We start from the raw sequence: 22,039 nt of genomic DNA on the forward strand, positions 1-22,039 counted from the left end.
CTTTTATGATGTCAAATAACTATTGATATTCCTTTGGTTCCTTGAATTTTTCTTCTTCTTTAGAATGAAAACTGTATAAAGTATGAAAGGTCTGTCACTGTTAAAAAGTGCACTCCTTTCACACCATAGAGAAAATGAAAATTGGAAGAATCTGTTTGTAGCCTCCTCAACAAAAAATCTTATTTCTGTATGCAAAAGGCAGTTTTGGCAATGAAGACACATGGGCATACCATCGAAATGTATTTTTTAAATGCTGAATACCTAGCTTTTTCCCCTCCCCCTTCATCTCCTTTTTTAAACTTTTGATTCTTTCCCTTTCCCCCAAAAATTAAAAATTCTGGGTTTTTTTTTAATCACTTGCTTCTTTAAGCAATAATTGCTGAGCATCATCCTTGTGATTTATAAGAAATGTTTTCTATTTCCATGAGAAAATAAGCAAGAGGAAAAGGGCTTAAATAGATGGAGAGGTTTCGACCATGTTTAAAGAACTAGTTGTCAGGGCACCTGGGTGGCTCAGTCAGGTAAGCATCTGCCTTTGGCTCAGGTCATGATCCCAGGGTCTAGGGATCGAGCCCCGCATCAGGCTCTCTGCTCAATGGGCAGCCTGATGCTCCCTCTCCACCACCTGTGCTCTTTCTTGCATTCTTTCTCTCTCTCTCTCTCTCATAAATAAATAAATAAATAAATAAATAAATAAATAAATAAATAAAATCTTAAAAAAAAAAGAAATAGCTGTCAGATTCACTGCAAAATCAGATTCACTGCAAAATTTGAGAAGTCTCTCTTTCTTCTTGAAGATAAATGTTATGACCACCTTGTATAGATAGTCTGGGCATGTATTATGAAGTATGGATCATAGAATTATAACCAAGTAGTTTTGTGCTTTGCTTTGAAAACCTATAACTATATGACAGTTAATAAGTATTTAGATATGACATGTTTCTTAAAGATATAGGGGCGTTTCATTTTTAAGAAATTTAATAAAAATAGGAACTCAAAACTAGAGCTGAACTTCATAAAACACAATGTCCACCCATGCTCACTTCTGATTTTATATTATGTGCCAAATACATAGCCTAATTTACTAATAATACTTACCTTCTAATAGGAAATAACAGAGATGTTTGTTACAAGTCCATATTTATATGATGACCCCATATCCAGAGAAGTACATAATTGCATTAAAGAGCTCAAAATTTTTCCAAGCATTTCCAGTTCTTTTGCCACGATCCAGCTAATTTTCATCCACTGTTTCTTTTACTGATCTACATTTGACTTTTTTCTTCTTCATATAATGAAGAATTCACAGAAATTTATCCAGATAATCACCATTACATCTCATCACTATTAAAAAATTTAAAAAGGGCAGGTCATGTATTTATTAATTCACTCAGTTACTTTTTTTTATTGAAGCATGGTCAACATAAAATGTTACATTAGTTACAGGTATATAACATAGTGATTCAATAAATCTGTTATGCTATGCTCACCGTAAGTGTGGCTACAACTGTCTCCCTACAAAACTATTATAATACCATTGACTCTATTCCCTATGCTGTACCTTTCATCCCATGACTCATTCATTTCATCACTGGAAGACTTTACGCCCAAACCCCTTCAACTTACTTTGCCCATCCTCCCACCCCCTTTTCCTTTGACAACCATCAGTTCGTTCTCTATATTTATGGGTCTGTTTCTAATTTATGTTTGTTTGTCCATTTGTTTTCTTTTTTAGGTTCCACATATAAGTGAAATCATACGGTATTTGTTTTCCTCTGCCTGACTTATTTCACTTAGCTTAATACCTTCTAGGTCCATCCATGTTGTAACAAATGGTAAGATCCCATTATTTTATGGCTGAGTAATATACATATAACATATATATTATATATATACACACACATCCTCTTTATTCATTCAATATATATATCTACCACATCCTCTTTATTCATCCATCTATCGATGGACACTTCAGTTGTTTCCATATGTTAGCTATTGTAAATAATGCTGCAATAAACTTAGGGTTCCACATATCTTTTCAAATGAGTCTCTTTGTTTTCTTTGAGTAAATACTCAGTAGTGGAATTACTGGATCATATGGTATTTCTATTTTTAATTTTTTGAGGAAACGCCATACTGTTTTCCACAGTAGCCATACCAATTTACATTCCCACCAACAGTGCACAAATTCACTCAATTCTTTTTTTTGTTGTGGGTTTTTTTAAGTTTTTATTTAAATTCCAGTTAGTTAACACATAGTGTAACAGGAGCAATGTCAACCTCCTCACTGACCTATGTTGCTCCTTTAGGACATTTAATATTCACACTTTCAAGGATGGGATTTGGTAGCCAATCCACAAGAAATAGTGTCACTTCCTCCCGTTGGTGTGATAGGGCTCAGATGACAGTCATTCAATTCTTGATGCCAGCTGCTGGTTGGTAAACCTTTGTGGCTTAAATCAAAAGCAACCTTTTGTTATCTCTCACACTTCTGCAACGTGAGCTGCGCTAAGTTAGACGTTTCTTCTGTCCTACATGGTATCAGCTAGGGGTATAGTCATTATGCTCAGTAGGGCCATGCTGAAGATGGCCCATGTACATGAGTGGCAAGAAGTGCTGGTGACAGACTGGAAGATCAGATGCAGCTTTTGACTGAAGTGCCTCTGTTCTCCTCCACTTAGCCTCTCCATGCAGCTTGGCTCACAGCAGAAATTAACAAATCTCTTAAATCCATCCTGGGATGTTACACAACATCATGATGTTCCGTTCTGTCAGTCAAAGCAAGTTACAGGGATAGACCAGATTAAAGGAAATTACAGGAACAAAAAGCATAGTATTTACTGTGTGTATTATAAATATATATATATAATATATTTATGTTTATACTAAATATATATGTACTGTGTATTATACTACACATACATATATGCATATGCATATATATACACACACAATACACAACAATAGCATATAGAAGTCAGGAGGGAGACAAATTTAGAGAGCTACAAATATAGATATGTAATAGAAAATACTAGGCTTTTTGTTTCTGTAATTACTCTATGAATATATATATCTATCTGTATCTATCTATCTATCTATATATATATATATCTGTATCTATCTATCTCTATATATATATATCTCACACGTATGGGATATATATACATGCACAACATAATATATATATATTATACACAATGATGGCATATATAAAGTGACGAGGGAGATAAATGTAGTTGAAATGCCTTATGGTCCTTTCATTGTGCCCTAGCTCAAGAAGAAAGACTGAAATCAATGACTTTCCATCTCAAGAAGTTTTTAAAGATCAGTAACTATATCCAAAGTAAATAGAAGGAAAGGAAAAATAAAGAGCAGACAGTAAAGAAGAAGAAAGAAAACATAAGATAGAGATGATCAACAAAATAAAAGTTGGGTCATTGAAAAGAATATAAAATAAATTTCTAAAGAGACATATTGAGAAAAAAGAGAGGAGGCACAAATAACCACAATGTAAAATGAATAAGGTCAAAGCTATAGCTCGTAAAGACATTACAGAGATGATAGGATGACTGTAATAGCTCTACGCCAATATATTTGAAATGTTAAATGGTAAAGTCAGGGGCGCCCGGGTGGCTCAGTTGGTTAAGAGTGAAGACTCTTGGTTATGATCTGCGGGTTGTGAGATAGAGCCCTGCGTTGGGCTCTGCGCTCAGTGGGGAGTCTGCTTCCCCTCCTCCCCTCTCACTCTTCCTTTGTCCCCAAACCCCTTCAAGGCAAGTGCTGGCTCTTTCAGAAAAGAAAATTTAAATACTAAAGTCAAATTTCTAGAAAAACACAACATATCAAAACCGATCCCCCCCAAAGTAGAAAATCTGAATACTCCTATGTCTATTAAAGTTCTATTTATTTTATTTAATCCCCATCCCACATTGATGAAGTGGTTACAATACTCACCATTTTGTGGGTGAAGAAACTGAAGTTTAAAGAGCTTAAGCCACTTATCCAAAATCACACAGTGAGTTACAAAGCTGGGCCTCGTCCCCTAGCTTCTGTGACTGCAGATATCCTGTATTCTTACCACATTTCCGTACTATTCTAGAAAATCTGACTTCACAGCATTTTGAAGTGTGTTGAGCAGGGCATCCACCAGTATTGAAACAGGAAACCTGAAATTAAATAGGTTATCTTCATGGCTTTGAAAATTAGATCAACGATTTGAGTTTTAATTTTCTTATGTACAGAAATTTTGATGATATATACGTCGTAAGGCTGTAGGATTGAATGAAAAAATGGATAAATGTCTAGCATATAATTTTCCATAATATGTGATTTCTTTTCATAACCTAATTAAAAGAAATACTAACAAAAACATTAACATACTGAATTAACATCTACATCTCACATGATTCAATGTGTTAATACTAAATATGGTTGTGGAGTTTGTATGTGTGTGTGTATATGTCATAATTCAGAGAAAACAAGTAAAATTTATTCCAGGAATGCAAAAATATAAGACTGGTTTAATATTAGAAAACTAATCAGTATATTTCACTACATTAACAGCAAAAAGGGGAAAAACATATTTTCACCATATTAACAAAATAAACAGAAAAGTATGCTCAAAGATTTTATAAATATTAATATCACTTCATAGAAAAAACCCTTAGAAAACTAGTAAAGGAAGGAGACTTGCTTAATCTGATAGAGTATTAAAAAATAAAAAGAAAGAAAGAAGCACAGCAAACATTTGATGGTGAAATGGTGAAAGCTTCCTCTCTCAGACTAGGCATAACATAAAGATGACCACTATCATCACTCTATTTAACATTGTACTGAAGGTCCTAGACAACAAAACAAGGCAAATACATATATATATATATATATGTATATATATATATATATATATATACATATATATACATAAATGGTAAAGATATTGGAAATGAAGATTTGTAGCATTTGCAAATGGTTTCAGGGTTTATGTAGAATATTGTAAGGAATGTACAGAAAGAATTATTAGAATTACTGCAAGAGGGGTATCTGGGTGGCTCAGTGTCTGCCTTTGGCTCAGGTCATGATCCCAGGGTCCTGGGATAGAGCCCCGGTCACGGTCACATTGGGCTCCCTGTTCAGCGAGGAGTCTACTTCTCCCTCTCTCTCTGCCCCTCCCCCTGCTCACGCTGTCTCTCCCTCTCTCATGTGCTCTCTCTCTCTCTCTCAAATAAATAAATAAAATCTTAAAAAAAAAAAAAAGAATTACTGCAAGAGTTTTGCAAGGCTCCAGCATGCAAGGCCAATGTTAAAAATCAGTTGTATTCCTACCTATCAACCAAAACATTAGAAAATTAAATTTTATGATTATACTGTTTACGAAAGCATAAGAAATATTCATTATCTGAGAATAAATCTAGCAAACATGTTAATACCTCTAACAAAACTATAAAACATTATTTAAAAAGGTTAAAGAAGAACAGAACAAATGGAAAAATATGTCATGTTCATGGATTGCAAAACAGTATTATAAAGATATCAGTTCTCACCGAATTGATCTATAAGTTCAATTCAATCACAATCAAAATCCCAGCAGGGATTGTGTGTGTGTGTGTGTGTGTGTGTGTGTGTGTGTAGAAATTGACAAATGAATCCTAAAATTTGTATGTGAATGCAAAAAGCCAAGAATAGATAAGTCAAATTAAAAAAGAAAAAGGAGGTAAGCATTGCTTCACCAGACATGAAGACGTATTTTTAAAGCAACATTAATTAAGACTGTGGGATTTGTGCAAGGATAGCTAAATCAACATCATAATAGAAAACAGAATTCAGAAACAGGCCCACACCTACAGGGACACTTGAATTATGATAAAGTTGGCACTGGAGAACAGTAGAGAAGGATAATATTTTTGACAATGGTCCTGGGTCAGTAAGATCTACATATGAGGGTGGAAAAAAGAAACTTGATCCCTACTTCACACCATACATAAAAATAAATGCCAGATGAATTATAGAATTAAAAGTAAAAAGTAGGCAATAAAGCACATAAAATATATTAAGATAGCTTAATGATCTTGGGGTAAGCAATGATTCTTCTAAAATGACACAAAAATTACTATATCTAAAATAATGTTGAAAAATTGGAACATATTAAGATTATGAACTGCTTAGCACACGTCACAAAATAGTGAATAGGCAGGCCAGATGGTGGGAAAAGATATTTACAGCACATATAATCAAGAAAATGCTTGTATCCAAAAAATATAAAGAACTACAAGTCCTTCAGTAAAAGACAAACAACCAGATAGAAAAAATAAGCAAAAGACTTGAAGAGGCACTCCATGAAAGAAGATATAAACATGTCCTATAAACATTTGCAAGAGTGCTTAACTTTTGTAGTCATTACAGAAATACAATATAAAGTCACAAAAAGATGATAGTACATACCCAGCGGAATCTCTAAAGATAAGAAGACTGACAATGCCAAGTGTTGTTGAAAAAGAGAAGCACTGGGGACTATTATAAAAGGCTGGTAGAGGGTAAATTGGCAAAACCACTTGGAAAATTGTTTGGTGTTATATGCTAAGGTTAGATGTAAGCATATCTCATGACCCAGCAATTCCACTCCTAAATATATGCCCATAAAAACGCATGTATATTCCAACAACATACATGTACAGGAGTTTCATAGCTGCATAATTTGTAATAGTTCCAGATGGGAAGCAAACCTAATGCCCATCAACAAGAGAAATGCCATATAAATTTCAGAATAGTCATTTTAATGGAATGCTATACAGGAAAGGAAATGAACAAGTTAACACACCAAAACATGGCAAGTATTGTGCGAAACAAACGATAGGGGTAGTGTGAAGATTAAATGAGATTATTCTGATGAAGTACCTGTTATTTACACTCTTAAGTGTCTCAACTTTCCAACTGCACTTCACTGTACAAGTGTATCTTGGTTACATTTCTTTACATCTTTAGTAAAATGTCCCTCTTTGGTGCTGTCTTGTGTCATTACTTTGCACCTATCTGATGCCCCTTCTGATCTGCAGGCCTTAAGAAAGGTGGTCTCAGAAAGGGACCAGGAACCCTATGAACCCTGACTATGCAGCAGTTCTGAGGTCGGATCTATGGGCCAGGATCAATCAAAGGGCAGTTTCTTGGGAACTACAGACTTATCAGTAAAATAATGATTCATCCCGTTGAACAGCCAAAAGGTATAGAGTATAGAGCAGGGGTGCCAGAGGGAAGCGTGAGTGTGGCACATTCCGTGCCCACATGACATGCTTCCTATCCCAGGGTCCCAAAAAAGGAAGCACAGGAAAACTCGTGGAAACATACAGACAGCTGGAAAAGGAGAGACGCACACACAAAAGGTTCATATGTGAGGTTTCAACGGCTTCCTTTAAATGTGATTCAGACAGCACATGAGACTCTAAGCGTTCTTTAATCCACATCTGGGGAAGTAAGATTTGTGCACAAGTGACTCAACACTGCTCAGCTTAAAAAAATTAAATAATAATCGAGAGTTTCGAAGTTCAGGCTAATATGCCTTAGAGTCAGTTGCATGTTCCAAACTCGGCATTTTGTCAGTTGAGCGTTTTGCAAGCTGGTGATGTGGCTAGGTTAACTACTCTTTCTAAGGTCAAGTTTTGTCATCTCTAGAATTAGTATAATAATATCTACCAAACAGGTATTATAAAAATTAAAAGAGATAATACATGTAAAGGACATATCACAGTGTTTGATAAAAATAATAATTACTGAATAATGGCAGTTATTATCCAAAAGGCAAATGTACTCATACACACCTACACACACATACGTAGCCCAAAGTCACAGGAGGGAAGTTAGTACTTGGTCATAAGAGAAATATAAGCAGAGGTTTAGATTTATCATCTAACCAGGGCTGGGGGCTGTTCATCAAAAACGAGATTGTTGTATGGAAGAGCATGGATGTCCTGTGTGCCACATGCTCCATGGCAGTGCATGATGTCCGAGATCACAGTGCTCTCCAGATGGGCTGTGTCAATCCACAATGCCACCAGCAAAGCCTAAGTGGACAAGTTTCACAAAAACCACACTTATATAAGGTATTATCTTTTGGGGGGGGGTTGGGCTAATTTTTGGTCTTTTAGGAGATGTTTGATTAATTTTCATGATTTTTAGGAGATTTTAACAATAAGCATTACAGAGCTGTTTGTCTGAACCAGTTTCATCACTGGCATAAATTGATGAGACTCATTAAACAGAGGGAGTGAGACAACATAAGAAAGATATTTTTGTTCTCCAAAGTAGTATATAGTTAATCCAAAAGCTCATGCAGTTCCCGAGCTCTTTCACAAAGCACTTGCAATTATCCACAAAATGTGCTTCCCAAGAGATTTTGAAAACTCAAAATTGGGGGTTATTGTCACACTTCCCAGGGTTTTCAGGCTTTCACTGGTTTTTAAATTAATGGAAAAAGTGTGACAAAACAAACAGAATTTTTCCTTATGAGAACCTGTTTGAAAGCCTATTGTGCTTTCTGACAGTAAACACCAGGTAGGAAATTCAAGGGTTTTTTGAAGTCAGCACACACCATATCTTCTTTACTCTTAAGGAGTAATTTGTTAAGAAGTTTCTTTATTTGTAGTAATGAAATATGTCTAATCATCTCAAAAGCAGAGTAATCATTGCAAGTGACAATTATCTGACAAAAAGGATGAGGCCTTGAGAGAGAAAAAATAATATGGGTATTTTGACATGGAAAGAAAAAATATCCAGTACTCCAAGAAATACAGAAAAAAAGGAACAAGGGCAGGAAATCATTGTACATGTACAGGGAAGGTATGTGTAGAAGAGTTTGACTAGGTCTTTTGACACCCAAAGAAATTCAATTGGAAATAGGTTTGGAATGGTCTGTCTTGATGAAGAGGCTTACATGACTGATAATATGTTTGGGTTTCATTCAAGAACAGGGGAAACATTTTGAGGTTTTAAATGAGGACATACATATTATAATCAAAGTAACTGGAGGACAAATTAACTAAAAAAATGGAAGTAAGTAAAAGCAGTGACAAATGAGATGGCTAGTACCATGGTCCAGGTGAGATGTAGTGATTTCTAAAATAGGGCAATTGCAGAAGGAATATAAGGGAAGGAACAGCTGCAAGTAGTCATAGACTCTAGATGTCTCAGAACTTGGCAACCTTTGGTTGGGGTATACAAAAAAAAGGAAGAGGTCAGGTCTGTGGCTTTGAAGGTGGTTGATAATCAGCATTCAATGTCATTTAAAGACAGCAAGTTGGGACACTTGGGTGGCACAGTCGGTTGAGTGTTAGACTCTTGATTTCAGCTCAGGTCATGATCTCAGGGTCATGAGATTGAACTCCACATTGGACTCCAAGCTGAGTGTGGAGCCTCCTTGAGATTCTCTCTCTCTGTCTCCATCTGCCCCTCCCCCTGTGTGCTCTCTCTCTCACACTCAAAAAAAAAAAAAAAAGAGAGAGAGAGAGTGAGAGAGCAAGTTAAGGAAAAAGGAAAGAGATGGTGACTTCATTCAGATTGGATGAATGGAGTTTGAGATACTAGTGGATATGAGAACTGAGGTGCCAACCACATCAGAAATGGAAGCACTCAGAGAAGGGATAAAAGTGGAGATAAAGAATAGGATTTCACTTCTGTGTGGAATCTGAAAAACAAAACAAATGAACAAACAAAAAACAGACTATTAAATACAGAGAACAAACTGGTGGTTGCTAGAGCAGAGATGGGTGGGAGGAGGAGTGAAATAGATACAGAGTATTAAGAGATACAAACTTCCGGTTACAAAACAAGTAAGTCACAGAGATGTCAATAATATTGTGATAATGTATGGTGACAAATGGTGACTACATTTATCATGGTGAACAACGAGTAATGTCTAGAATTGTTGAATCAGTATGTTGTATACCTGCAACTAACATAAAAACAGAGGGAGGAAGGGAAGGATGAAGGAAGGAAGGAAGGGAAGGAACGAACGAACGAACGAAGAATGCATGAACTAGAAGTCATTTGCATTGTCACATCATTAGATTAGATGAGATTTATCATGGAGAAAATAATGAGAGAACAGAAGAGAGGTAAGGATTGACCCTTGAAGAACATTTATATTTGTGGCTGAGGGGCAGTAAAGCACCAAAAAGGAATAGTTAATGAAGTGGGAAGAAAACCAAAAGAATTTGGTACCATCTAAAAGATGAGAGAGCCCCATTCAAATGATGAGGTTTTCCTTTCTCTTTGACTATTTTTATTTTAATTAGAACTTGTTGTAATTGGGGTAAACTTTTTTTTAATGAAATAATGCCTTTGGACTGTTTCTCGAATATATTATAATTATTATGTTCTGAGATAGTTTTGTCTTTTCAGCATAGGAAGTTCAACAGAAAATGTCTGACTCTATACGGTATGCTGAGTTTCAGTAGTCATAAATAGTACTGCAATGATGAACTAAAAGTTTTCAAGAGAAACTGAATTAAATCCTGACCTATGTAGTGTAGATTTCAAAAAAACAATACAACACTTCCAGATAATACATTACTCTCCCTTCACTAATCCATTCTCTATATCATTTATGACAAATAAGTATCTTTTACTTGCTATCTGACAATTTTTACTTCTGTCTGTACATTTTGGCTTCAGACTTTCTTCACCTTTGAAAATCTATATCAGTTGGCATTAGGGGAATCATTTTTTATTAACATCTTCCTTCTAACAGCTTATTTTTTTTTACATTTAATTTCCAGCATGCAGTTAAAAGAAAATTGAAAGGAGCATTGGTAGTAAATGATTGGTTATTACAGTGACCTAAAAGCTTCAGAATACACGAGCCAATGGAAAGCAATAAATTCATATAAATATTAAAACTCTGATTTCACTATCTATCTACCTCCCCCAACCAAGTCCCCCACAGTCATTTTTGTTACTCTTTGTGGTACACTTGGCTCACGGAGTTCTCTCAAGCCCCCTCTCCCCACACACTCTCTTGCATTATCTCTAACTCCACTTTAAGATCACACCTTTCTCTTGCCACTCTGTTGATGCCCTCCGTTAAGTCGGAGCCTCTTGTCCAATGAACCTCAAGTTGTCAAGACAAGGGTATATTCCTTTCAATCATCGATGCATCAAAACAAAATTATGTTCCACAGAAATGAGGAGAATGCCTATAGGGCTCATACATGGTCCATAATGCTGGGTTTGAGAATAGACACCTCTCTCTCTTGAGGTGCTTATTCCAAAATGTTTCTCTTCCTTCTAATGCAAATTAAGTCTTCCAAATGTATGTTTGTGATAACACCCTGTTCAGCTATTTATTGGACTTATTAGTCTCTGAATTCTAATTTAGACTGAGCTTGCCCTCTTTATATAGATGGAGATACAAATATATTTAGATACAGATGATACATACATATATTATAGATATAGATACTATAGGGGTGCCTGGGTGGCTCAGTCGTTAAGCATCTGCCTTCGGCTCAGGGCGTGATCCCAGCATTCTGGGATCAAGCCCCACGTCAGGCTCCTCCACTGGGAACCTGCTTCCTCCTCTCCCATTCCCCCTGCTTGTGTTCCCTCTCTCTCTGGCTGTCTCTCTCTCTGTCAAATAAATAAATAAAATCTTTAAAAAAAAAGATACTATAGATACAGATTCAATGAAACTAGAAGTAAGTGAAACAAAATGCCCATAGTTACTTTGAAACCAATTTCCTTTACCTTAACAGAGGTCCTATTAGGAGTGAATAGAATGAAATTATCGATTTCACTTCCATATCGTATCAGTAATCTTTTTCTGCTTAAAAAACATCCCAGAACATAATGGCTTGAAACAATAATTTATTTAGCTCACAATTCTGCAAGTTGGCAAGTTGGGCTGAGCTTAGCTGGGTGGTTCTGCTGGTCTCAGCCAAAATGGCTCATCTCTACTCCAGCAGGCCAGCCAGCCCAGACTGGCTCCCATAGTGATCACAGGGGTCTAAGGAAGAAAGCTGAAGCTTGCCAGACCTCAAATGGCCTGAGCTCAAAACCGGTACATTGTCACTTTGCCAAATGTTTTAGCCAAAGCGAGTGACAAGGCCAGTCCAGATTCAAAGGATGGGGAAATAGACTCCACATTCTGATGGGAGGAAATGAAAAGTTGCATTGTAAAGGTTTGGGGTGTGGAATTAGTGAGGATTCTGGCCATGTTTTCAATCTACTACAAAGATTATAAGAGATTCTGAAAGTTGACAAATGAAAACTCTATTAAGTCAAGCGACAGAACAGATAAACTCACATGACAGTGCTCTCCCCAGGATGTCTTTGCTACCTAATGAGAGGCGAGGATTCCTGGAAGACATTTAAGGATTGAATGCAGTGACTGACAAAAAGAAGGCATTAAAAACTGTTTGTCGAATGAATAAATGATTTGGAAGAATGAACTTTCATTGCACCTAAGCAATGATAAATGAACAGCATATTCTTAAAAAAAAAAAAAAAATTGTTATACCCTCCAGATGCCTAGCGTTTTTTTGAACAAAGAGAAATAAATTATTTGAGGTTACAAGAGCTTGGGAATATATATAATTTTTCAAAAGGCAAATAATAGAATAGGTAATGCATCTTGTATTTGCTAGAGAGGAATGGACTTAGAGTAGCCTCAGAGCCTCGAGTATATTCCTATCAAAAGATAAATGGTAGGTAATTCTCAGAAAATGGTGGTCAGAATGCAATCACATTGCTTCCTTTCTCAGCAAACTTATAGCTAAAATGACTCAAGCAGTAATAGGCATGTAGGGAAATAGTAAGGAGGTGGGAGAAACGTGGCCTACTTCTAAAGCCTGAAGGAGACTCTACAAACTTCTGAGGATGCAGTTTCAGTATTACCCAGAAAAGACATGTAGGCGGTTCTTGCATTCCACCAGACAATACGAGCCAGACTGAGAGGAGGTCAGCCTCTCTAGCAAAGCATGGGGCAGAAAGCTTCAATCCTGAAACTCTTTCAAGGTCACAACAGATTGGTAAGAGGATCCACTCAGTTCATGAAAAAAGTATCCCTGTCATCTTGTTCCTTGGTCCTAGAAAAAGGCTACTGAAAAAATGCCCACCAGCTGATGCGGAAATGAACTACTTCATTTGTCTCCACTGCCTGCCGGTATAGCACTTCCCAAGATGCTCAGCCCCGACGGGCACAGGTTGACAAAGAGAAACAAAACACAGATTATTTAATGAGCTTTGGTTATTTCAAGAAGGGAAGGCAAGCTAGCAACCAGAACAGAAGCTCCTATTAAGGAAGATTGAGTGGAATCTAAAGAAACTACCTTAATGGAAGGAAGGAAAGGAAAGGGAAGGGAAGGGAAGGGAAGGGAAGGGAAGGGAAGGGAAGGGAAGGAAAGGAAAGGAAAGGAAAGGAAAGGAAAGGAAAGGAAAGGAAGAGGAAAGTCAATAAAACAAATAAAATTTTGGAAATAAAATAGACATGATTTCCATTTTTAAACCCTCTGTGAAGGAATCAAATAATAGAACAAACTACCAATTAAATGACACCAAACGCCAGATGAAGGAGCTGTTGTACATGTAAACACACATATGCCCACACATGCATTCCATTATATATTTGATTATGTATATTTAATTATGTATTTGATTATTTATATATATACAGTGAAAATCATGAATGAAACTAAAAGTTAATGGAAGATAAATCTAGATATAATACACATAATAGAAGTTCCAGAAAGAGGAGGGGAAAAAAAGCAAGAATCACAGAGCTATTGGAAGAAGCTAAGCTAAATACTTAAGACTCATATATCAAAAATCATATTAAACCTAACCCTCTTGATGAAAGCTTTAACTCCAAGGATAAAGGAAAATATTACATGATTCTTTTAGAGAGAGAGTTGGTTATTTAGAAAGTAAAGAAAATCAGGCAGGCTTCAAATTTCTCATTTACTACAGAAAAATAAGATAAGACAATGGAATGACATTTTAAACATTTTATAAATCATATAAACAAGAAAAAAGAGACAGTTTCAGATACCCAGGGACTCTGAAAGCATATAATCTAGAAGTACCTCCTGAGGAAAATACTGACAAATCTAGTAAAAAAAAAAAGAAAAGAAAAGAAATCAGATCAAATATCAATATGCATCCAAATTGGAATAATTGATGTTGCATACATTCTACTCTCTTGGGTAATTTTCGTGTCACCCAGGAGCTCCCGGTGGGGTACCTGAACTAAACTTAAGCCAGTTGTGTCTCACATTCTTCTTATTACAGTGATTGGTTCAAAGATGGGAACTTGTCCAAGTCAAAATTATTGAAATACAATGAGACTCTCACATTGTCCCTCTGGACTTGACTCTTAACAGTAACAGCATCTGGAGTAATGCAGCCAGTTTATAGTCAGAAAGGCAAGATATGAATAAAATGATAACATTTTACTGAAGGACAGAAAAGAAGACTTAAATTTTGGAGCAACATACCATGTTCCCATGTTCACAGGAAAACTCAATATCATAAAGATATCAATTCCCCCTAAAGTAATTTATAAATGTAGCACAAATGTTAAACCAAATTTGTATGGAACTTAAGATTTCTTATTGAACTCAGCAAGATGTCTCTTATGAAACTTAACAAGATAATTCTGAAACTCATCTGTACAAAAAACACATGCAAGAATGCCAATTAAAAAAAAAAAAAAGAACAACGAGAGGCTTATGCCCTTCCAGAGAGCAAATATATCTTAAAGTTACAGTAATTAAAATAGAGGGAATTGACAGAAAAATTTCAATGAAACAGAAGAAAATAAAAAAACAGGCCCATTTATGTAATATGAATTATAGTAAATATTGTCTATCAATTCACTAGAGAAAGGAATGGATTTGTTTTGTTGATTTTTGTTTCAGGTTTTGGGTTGGGGGGTACAGGGCTAGTATATATGAAGAAGGATTTATACTATTTGGGAACTGTTTGAAGTATTTTTCATGTAATAACTGAAGTCATCCATCCCACAACCTTACAAGGTAGGTAAAAATGTTATCCACATTTTGTGAGGCCCAGAGAGTCGAGTAATACAGAACTACAACCAAACAGCAAAGCTGGAAAATGGTCCCAAGCCTTCTGATTGCATTACACCAAGAAGTTAAAGATAAGTTAGATTCCTACCTATAGCATAGCAAAAAAGAGAGTTCAGATCCTTCAATAAACCTAAGGCCAAACTATAAAATATTTAAGTAAAATAGGGCAGAATATTCTTATAATCATGGGGGTGGTGTTGAGGAAAAACTTCATTAAAAAAACATGAAACCCAAAGGGCACCTCAGTCAGTTAAGTGTCTGACCTTTGATTTCAGCTCAGGTCATGATCTCGGGGTCATGAGATTGAGCCCTGTGTTGGGCTCTGCACTCAGTAGGAGTCTGCTTGGGATTCTCTCTCTCCTCTACCTCTGCCCCTTCTCTCTCTCTCTCTCTCCCTCCCTCTCTCTCTCTCTCTCTCAATCTCTCTAAAATAAATAAAATCTTTAAAAGAAAACAAACACAAAACCCAGAAGCTGAAAGGAAAATATTTTTTAAGTCATTACATAAAAATAAAATCTCTTAGAAGAAAAAAAAGACACCATAAATAGTTTGGAAGATAAGCTGCAGACAGAAATATTTGCAACGTACACGTTTACAACAAAGGATTACTATCCATACCATATAAAATAGTCCCTACAAATCAGCAAGAGAATAATAAAGATAATACATAGAACAATTCCTAAGGGCCCATCAACATAAGGAAAAATCGTCAACCTCAGTGGTGATCAGGGAAATGCAAATTAAAACAACATGGATACAAAGTGCTGAAGGGGAGAATGACTCTGGGTTGGTGAGGGTAAGGGAAAATGAATGCTTTGTATACCATTGTGATGATCGAAATTGAAAAAGGACATTTTGGGGGTTGGCCATAACCCCCAAAATGTTAAATGTTAAACCTTAAACCCGGCAGTTATATTTGCTATGGGGAAGAAAAGAGCAATTTGTAGAATATTTTATGTGTGTGTGTGTGTGTGTATAGTATGTATATATTTATATAAGTGTATGTGCCTGTGTACATATGTATATGTATATATACACAGAGAGACACATTTATGTATACATAAATGCAAAAGAAAACTAAACTTATGAGTATGAACATAAAATGAAATATTTTCTAATAAATGCAGTAATATTTTAGCAGTGGCCCTTCCTAGGGAAGAATGAGGACTGTAGAAGAAGGGAAAAGGGATTGTCATATTTACACCACACACTTTGTATTATTTGAATTTTTCATAATGCATATGTGTTTACGTATCACTTGTGTTATTTAATGTTTTAAAGAATAAATCTTGGTTATTTAAGAAAATGTCAAAATGAGGTTCTCCTATTTGCAAATATAACTGTATTTCACAGTTTTGCCATTTGCTCTGTCAGTTTTTTTTTTCCCCCTGAAACTATTTAAATAATGCAGGCAGAGAGTGCGTTTAACTTTTTGGCCATATTTACAGTGGTCCACTTGGGTAGTATACTGTGGAGTAAGGTCAGATGTAGCCCAAGTTGTGAATAGTCAAAGGTTTTCTTCACATCTTTTCAAGCCCTCTATATAATTCTGGTATCTCTAGTGCTGTCCCTTCAGTTGCCAAGGCCTAGCTGTGGGTGCCAAGCCAGCTCCTAGCAACACCAAGGCCCGTGGATAGTGCCAGAGACCACTTTTTTCTCTCTCTCGGGGAAGACCATTAGCTGGCATGCACCTTCTGCCCTCTGCCTTCCCCCTTGTTCTTGATGTAATGCAGGAGGTGGAGAAAATATCTTGAGATCTTCAGGGAAAAGTAAAAGGACAAAAGCCATGTCCTACAAATGTCGAGGAACATCTAGATAGATAGAAGCCACCAGCGACCCTGATGGAATCGCGAACCCATCACACCGACCCACGTACCCATGGCTTCTTATAACGTAAAACAAAAACAAAAACAGAAACAAAACTCCCTGTTTAATCCACCCAAATGACACTGGTCTTTTTTTGTGATTCACAAACTCCACCCTTACCAATATAGAGCTCCAGGTGGAAATTCAGGGAAACGTCCTTCAGTAAGTGACGGGGTAAGTAAAGTGTGGTACATCCAGATAGTGAAATAGTATTCACTGCTTAAAAAAAAAAAGTAATGAAGCCATGAAAAGACATGGAGGAAACTTAAATGCTCAGTGAAAGAAACCAATCTGAAAAGGCTACACACTGTATGATTTCAACTCTAGACATTCTGGAGAAGACAGAACTATGGAGACAGTAAAAAGATCACTGATTGCCAGGGATTTACAGTGGGGAGAGGTAGGTGACCCACAGGGGATTTTTAGGGCAGTGAAAACGACTCTTTCAGAACCCACAGAGTATACAAAAAGTGAACCCTAATGCAAAGGATGGACTTCAGTTAATAATAATGTATTAATATTGGTTCATTAATTGTAAAAAAAAAAAAAAAAACCTACCATACTAATGCAAGATGTTATTAAAAGGAGAAGCTGTTCTGGAAGTGGAGTGTGGGGGCATATGGGAGTTCTTCTTTCTGCTCAATTTTTCTGTAAATCTAAAACTGCTATAAAAATTAAGGTATTAAATATAATATTTTAAATGTGGTTTACAAAATCATCTTATCAGTAAATTCTAGTTTTGTACTGAGTTTGCTTAACTTTCTGGTTCTGGAGTATTTCCTTTCATTTGTAAAATTCTTCCTAATTTTCCACATAAATTTTAAAGCAAAACGTTCAGGCTTCTGTATGTTTTAGAATATTTTATAGAAGCATTGCTAGTTAAGTAAATACTGGACTTTTAACCATTTCTATTGTCTTCATAACAGAATTTATTCAAGGTTTGTTCTCTCTTGAAATGTATTGGTGACTGAAATGTCAGATTTTACTCAAATCTCTATTCTTTGAATTTTTAAGTGAATGAAAAAACTACCTGTAAACATAGTAATGACTTCACAATATCTGCCTTTAAAACATAGTTCCTTTTTTCCTTCCTTGAGTTTTATCTCAGTCGTTTGTATCTATATCATCCACATTTTCCTAATAAATCCAGTGTTTGCCCATCCGTCACAGTCCACAGGATCAAAACCTGCTTGCCTTTTCCTTAGACTTTCTAACGTTCCCATAGAGCTAATGTAGGGAGCTCTTACTGCCCTGAATAAGTAGCCTCACGAGGTAAAAAGACTGACGTGTAACCAAGTTGTTAAGGACCTAGTCTTTCAATATTTAAACGGAATAAACATAGAATAAGGCAGAAAACAAACAAAATAATTGACTCTACAGACAGGTAACCTATGAGAAATATAAGACATACTGTAATAAATTACTCTTGATTGAAGGCAACCGTGAGAAATTAATAGCTTATCGGTATTTTCCTGACAGATCCTCACTGATAAAGGCTCTACTTCAATTAAAAAATTAAATTAAATAATAACTATTAAGACAGGCAAATATGGTTGGTTTTGTATACTTAATTTTGAGCTCAGTGGGCTTGAAGGTAAAATATTGATTTGGCTCCCTAAGCTTGCTGGCCCCTTTTATTACCATCACTTCTGTGTGGTCAGGTTTTCGGGCTCCTTTCAGCCAGTAGATTTAAGGTGGTTGTGAAACTACGCGTGACTCCAGCGCTGTGCCCTCTGCTGGACACCATTTTTCCTTCTCCAAATCTGTTAGGACAGGAAATGAACGCAAGGCAGCCCTCAGAGTGGGGCAGAAAACAGACATGCCTGTTTGTTGCCTTAACCCCCTCCGCTTACCTATTTCGTTTATATTCAGCCCCTATCTCCAGAAGCAAAGAGAGCAAATACAAGACCTAAGCAAGACGCCACAATTGTTTATCAACTTAACTTGAGTTGAAATACGTGACGTATACTAACTAGCCTTCTCTGGGGACACATTCGCACATGTGTTAAAACATGACATGACCAAATTATTTTCAAAGCCATATTTTTCTGCTTTGAGTACATAACTCTTTGAGACCTGTAACCAGCAAAAGTTAATTTTTTTAGAAACACTGTTTGTTCCCATTTCTCCTATACTTTGTAACAAATCTGTCCAATGGGGGAAAAATGATCAACTTGAATGTATTGTACCTCTTGTCAATTCACTGGCATTTGGAAGGAATTTTTTTCTCCCCCTTTTTTTTTTAAGAGAATAGTTGTCTTATAGCACTAATTTTATTAAGCTTAAGTAATTTCCAAATGAACAGTATTAACTTTACCAATTTTTTTTAAACTCATAAAACAACTTAGTTCATGGCTATGTGTTTACTTTGCAGTAAAGAAAAAGTCCTTTCTGAAACTTTTATCTGGAGACTGAATTTTGCCCCCTATTATTGTTTACATATATATTTGCGTGTTGTAGATAAGCAGGAAAACCTATCCCTTTTTTTCCCATGTAGATTGTAGTGCTTAAAGATGGGGACTGATAGCTTAGGGGTTCCATGGTAAGAATAACCTTGGGACTGAATTGCCAAAAATACAAACAAATAAACAAACCCTCAGGCACTACTCAGGAAACCAGTCAACTCTTCAAACTAATTGACTGCCCTTAGCACAAACCAGTAAATGGATGGAAACACTGCTTTCGCCCTCTTTTTTTTTTTTTCATTATTCCTTCTTCCTTTTCTGCTCTCCATTTTATGCCCCAGCCCAGTGTTTCCTCATTCATCACAGAATGACTAATCTGAAACATGTCCCACTAAATATACAATAAACATTAGTTATCACTCTATTATAAAGACATCATATGCCTTTCCCATTCCTCTCAAGGCTTTTGAAATCCCTGAACGCTCATCCTTCTCTCATATTGTACTGCCGCCTCCAAGCTCACGGTCATGTTTTTCTCTCTCCCTTTTCTAAGTCCTGGCTGTTGAGTTGAACAGAATTTATGTTCAAAGAAAACATAAAATTCTTTCTCCAGATTTTCATACCAGCTGACTGAGATTGTAAGTGTCCCACTAGAGAGGTCTGATATACTTACTTGCTTAGAGTTTTTAAAAAGCATGCTGATTTCATCCCTTTCCTCCCAGTGTCCTCCAGAGAGGAGGATGGAGTCTTCGAAATTGGTTTGGATTGATAAAGTACTTTGCCCTTATTTAAAGAGCTCATCTTGCATCAACCTCTCTTTTCATTCACTAAACAGATTCCGCAGCCCTCCTCATCTGAGAGAATTGGGCTTCCCTTGTCTGCTTTGATCCAGAAAATCATGCTTTCATTAACACAAACATCTCCTGATCTCTGCCAATGCATTTTTGATTTTCAAATTACGTATGTGCATCATTTATCAAAATGCCGTCAGGCCCCAGGTCTGCCAAGCATTCAGACTGGGCAATCCCATGGCATGTATGTGAATTCATTCTAAGGGAGGTTGCATGGTGATTATAATCTTGGTCCCTAAAGTAGCTGCAGTTGGCCGTATTCTTTACTTTAAGGAAAGAAATGTGGTAGAAAGTACCGAGGATGAAATCTCAGAACATCTTAAGCAAAATGCAGATTCCCATCTATTTTCCATTTTCCCAGTAGAAAAGATGAAAACATTCTGTATTGAGAAATGATCTGACTTTGGTGAATGAGTTGAGAAGAGAGTAGTGTTTTTAGTGATTTGTGAACGTGCAGCAATATGCTAGTAACAATTTTGATATTTGACAACTGAAAACACACAGGAAGTTCTTTAATCTTAATGGAAAATCCCTGGGTCATTTGGTCCATAATGCATACCTTTCAACATTTTTTTTTCCAAATTCAAATTCTCGAAATTGTCTTTACCTCTGTTTTCTTGTCCATTTCAATCTTCACCGAAAGAAAGAAAGATAAATACCACCATAAAAAGTAGCATTTTGACCACCATTTAGACCATTAGGCTCTATAATTACAAACTGTGTCCAGAATTTCAATAAAAAATTCTGGTAAATAAATAAAAACTAAGAGATGGCCATGATATTGAAATTGTCAGCATGGATTTTAAAATAATAATGTATTCATACGTTCAACAAAATAAATGAAGTAGGTGAAGGGATTAAGAGCACACTTAACCACGATGAGCACTGAGTAATGCATAGAACTCTTGAATCACTGTGTTGTACACCTGAAACTAATATAACACTGTATGTTCACTATGCAGAAATTAAAATTTAAAAAAATAGATGACAAGATGGAACATTTTGCCAGATAACAGGAACCTATAAAAAAAAGAACCAAATAGAAATTCTAGGACTGCAAAATATAGTAATTGAAACAAAGAGCAAATAGGTTTAACAACAAACTAGAAAATACAGCTGAGGAAAGCATTAGTGCACCAGAAGTTAGATAAATATAAAATACTTTGATGGAAGCCTGGAGAGCAAAAAGGATAGAAACTACATAGTAAGAGGGACATATGGGGCAAAGTGAAAACATTCATGTACATACAGACATATAAACTGTACATAAAACATACATGTAATACCATCTTTCTCCAGAAAGAGAAGACAGAGGGAATGGGGCAAGGGCAGTATTTAAGAGTAAATGTCAAGAACTTTCCAATTGATGAGAGATACCAAGCCATCGATTCAAATGGTATTTCAAACCGCAGAGAGGGCAACTGAAAAGAAAACCACATCTATACACATCACAGTAAAACAACTGAAGAGAAAAATCCCAAAAGGACCAAAAAGGAAGATACATTATTTTAAAAGGAACAGCCACAACATTTGAGAACTGACTCTTGAACAGAAAAGATGTAACACAGAAGACAATGGAACGACATGAGGAGGGTGTGAAAAAAAGAAGAAAAAAATCTGGCAACCAGTAAAAACATTTTTCAGACATGAAGCAACATAGACATTTCTGGATAACCAAAGACTAAGCGTATTCAGCCGCAGCCGCCGACATGAAAGGGAATGCTAAAAGTAGTTCTTCAAGCAGAAGGAAAATGATCCCAAAGAGAAACACAAAAATGCAGGAAAAAATTATATGACTAAATTTGGGGCAAATCTGAAGGGATGCCAATGATATGAAATCATAATA

The 22,039-nt window shown here is 36.1% G+C and overlaps 1 long non-coding RNA gene across 1 annotated transcript in view; it reads right to left on the bottom strand.

Annotated features, from left to right (window-relative positions):
- Window positions 1-1,390: 1,390 nt before the first annotated feature.
- LOC113269849 (uncharacterized) overlaps window positions 1,391-22,039 on the bottom strand; it is a 31,528-nt gene continuing 10,879 nt past the window's right edge. The window contains exons 4-5 of the long non-coding RNA XR_003321603.4: window positions 3,955-4,166; window positions 1,391-2,768 (exon numbers count right to left, since the gene is read on the bottom strand). This is a non-coding gene — a long non-coding RNA (uncharacterized LOC113269849). The remainder of the gene's footprint in view (window positions 2,769-3,954; window positions 4,167-22,039) is intronic.

Source organism: Ursus arctos, unplaced genomic scaffold (assembly GCF_023065955.2).
Source record: "Ursus arctos isolate Adak ecotype North America unplaced genomic scaffold, UrsArc2.0 scaffold_33, whole genome shotgun sequence".
NCBI classification, from domain to species: domain Eukaryota; kingdom Metazoa; phylum Chordata; class Mammalia; order Carnivora; family Ursidae; genus Ursus; species Ursus arctos.